Consider the following 429-nt stretch of genomic DNA (forward strand, 5'->3'; position numbering starts at 1 on the left):
GGGGAGCCCCTGCAGGGGGCGAGTGTAAACCTGGAGTAAGGTGTGAGTAGAGAGCGTAGCCCAGCTTGCAACGTGCAAGCTCCGCTCCGAGCCAAGGGGCAGCAAATCTGGGGCAAAATCCCCCCTCCCCCTGCCACAATATCGCGGCATTTGCACTAAAATCTTAAATTTTCATTAAACCCCTTTTTTTTGCCGCAAAATGCCATCTTTTGGCCAAATTTGTGGGGTTTTTCCCGCGATGTTTGTACTTTAACGCCTCCCGAGCGGATTTTTTTGTCTTTAATTGGGATTATTCCCCCGCCTGCAAGTCCCAATCCGCATTTTCCACAACCCAAAGCGGCGCTTTTCAACCCAAAAGTCCCCAAATCTCTTTCTTCTGGGGTTCCCCCCCCCCCCCCAAATCCACCGCGGCCCCAAGTGCTTTGACAA

General features: G+C 52.4%; 1 protein-coding gene across 1 annotated transcript in view; it reads left to right on the forward strand.

Moving 5' to 3' along the window:
* FEZ1 (fasciculation and elongation protein zeta 1) overlaps window positions 1–429 on the forward strand; it is a 13,284-nt gene that overhangs the window by 1,133 nt on the left and 11,722 nt on the right. The window lies entirely within an intron of this gene.

Source organism: Egretta garzetta, unplaced genomic scaffold, assembly GCF_000687185.1.
Source record: "Egretta garzetta isolate BGI_Z169 unplaced genomic scaffold, ASM68718v1 scaffold207, whole genome shotgun sequence".
Taxonomy (NCBI): Eukaryota; Metazoa; Chordata; class Aves; order Pelecaniformes; family Ardeidae; genus Egretta; species Egretta garzetta.